The sequence below is a fragment of the Oratosquilla oratoria genome, chromosome 16 (genome assembly GCF_046742065.1).
Source record: "Oratosquilla oratoria isolate Oo_2021 chromosome 16, ASM4674206v1, whole genome shotgun sequence".
NCBI lineage: Eukaryota > Metazoa > Arthropoda > Malacostraca > Stomatopoda > Squillidae > Oratosquilla > Oratosquilla oratoria.
Window position 1 is genome coordinate 58,956,680 of NC_134792.1, and position 2,500 is coordinate 58,959,179.

Here is a 2,500-nt window from a genome sequence, read left to right on the forward strand (position 1 = left end):
CTTGCTTCTTTCAATCTACAATTCACCTCTACCTCCACTCCTCCCTTTCCTGCCACATGCGACCCCAAATACTTAAAGATATCCACTTCATTCAGCCTCTCTTCATCCAACTCACTGCCATCCTCTACCCTTGTACATCTCATCACCTTACTTTTACACACATTTACCTTCAACTTCCTCCTATCGTATACCAATCCAAACTCCGTCACTAACTCCCTTAATCCCTTCTCTGAACCTGCCACAAGCGCACTGTCGTCACCAAACATTAACTAGCTCACCTCCCACTTTTCTCCATTTTCTTTGGACTTTCTCCAGTCCTCTGTCCATTGCACCACCCCATCCATGTACACATTGAACAACCATGGCGACATAACACATCCTTGATGCAGTCCCACCTTTACCTCAAACCACTTGTCTCTCCATTTTCCATTCTAACACAGACTCTACTACTCTCGTAAAAACTCTTGACTACTCTTAACAGTTTTCCCCTAATCCCATATATCTGCAGAACCTCCCACAGTGACTTCCTGTCTACCCTGTCATAAGCCTTTTCCAGATCCACAAACGCCCAAAAAAACATCCTTACCTTTTCCTAAAATTTTCTCACATATATGTCTTACTACAAAAATTTGATTCACGCATTCCCTATCTTTCCTAAACTCACAATGTTCCTCATCAATTACTCTCTCTGTTCCTCTCCTAATCCTCCCAGTTAAAACCCTCTTCTAAGCCTTTCCAACTACACTCAACAAACTGATCCCTCTGAAACTACTACAGTCACATTTGTCCCCTTTTCCTTTGTAAAAGGGAACTATACCGGCACTCCTCTAGTCCTCCGACACTCCTCTAGTCCTCCGGCATTCCTCCAGTCCTCCAACACTCCTCCAATCCTCCGGTACTCTATCCTCTTTTAGGCACACATTAAACAGCCTCACTAGCAAGTCCACTATTATTGTGCCTCCCTTTTTCAGACAATCCGCATGACACCCATCTAACCCAGGTGGTGCCTTACCTGCTCTCATAGTTTCCAAAACTACTTGGATCTGATCTTTTCTTATTTCTCCTCCATTTCCATCACCCATCACCGTCATTTTCTTAGTGCCTCCCACTCCCTCCCTATCCTCCTCCACATTTAGTAGCTCCCTAGAATACTCTTACCGCTTCCTATTCTATTATGATTTCCCCATCTGCACCTTTTACCTTTTCTTTTTTATTTGATTTGCCTCTCCTTCCTCTCCTAACTTTCTTCCGAAACATATTTTCATTACTTTAAAAAATGTCTGTCATAATCCTTCCCCATTTTACATTTGCTCTCCTTTTTGCCTCCTTTATCTTATGTTTTGTTTCTCCTTTTTTTTTATACGTCTCATGTGTTTCTCTCGTCCTACTTTGCAACCAGTCCCTGAATTCTCCCTTCTTCTCTTCAACAATCAACTTCACTTCATCATCCCACCACTCACTACCCTTCCTTCTATTCCTTCCCATCCTCCTTGTTACACACCATCATTCCACACCTTGTTACTCCCTCCTTGAAACACCTCCATTCCTACTCCACTCCTACCTCTAATCTATCCTTCACCATCTTCTATAGTTCTCTCAGCTGTTTCTTGTACTTCTGCTCCTTTTCATGATTTTGATTATCCCAATGTCAGTCTTATTAGGATGTCATTTCTTCTGGTTAATTGTTGTAAATTACATTAGGGGTGGGGGTCAGTTGTCCTAGGGGGGGCAGTTGTCCGGGGGAAATTATCTGGGGGCAGTTGGCCTAGAGCCCTTTAGAGTAAATATAACCAACGTGATAAAAGAAAGACTAGTAAGCAAGGTTGTTAGATTCTCCAGTCATTTAAATCACGTGGCAAGTTACCCATGTTGACTCTTTACAAATTGTTCGTGCTCACGGTATTAGAGCACTATTGCCAGTACCATGGGGAGCTGGAGAGATACAATAAATTAGATTCACCCTACGATCTTTCACAAACAAAATCTCTGCCGTGCGTCACCTTGATTACTGGAGCAGGTTGCAGGCCCTTCAACATTTCTCCTTAGAAAGACAGAGAGAAAGATACGTCAATATTTACATATTCAAAATATTAACTGGCTACACACCAAATGATATTAACATACGCACAACCATCAACCAACGACTGCGCCGACGATGCGACATAGACAAGATTCATCCCAGAGCGTTCCACCAGGGTGAAGGCACTCAAAGAAAATGTGGTTGCAATTAAAGGACCCCACCTTTCCACGCCACCTACGAGATAACATCAACTCCAGTCCAGAACATTTCAAGTCTGGGTAAATTCCTCTGGACAATCTCCACTCAACCCAAACTGACCCCACTAACATATCCGAGCCGTTATCAATAGTATTATTCACCAGCTGGTACAACAACGGGAAGACAGGAATTACTAGTGGCGGCGCCTCAGCATGGCCAGAATGACGTTCAATAGGTTCAACAGGTGTGTGTGTGTGTGTGTGTGTGTGTGTGTGTGTGTGT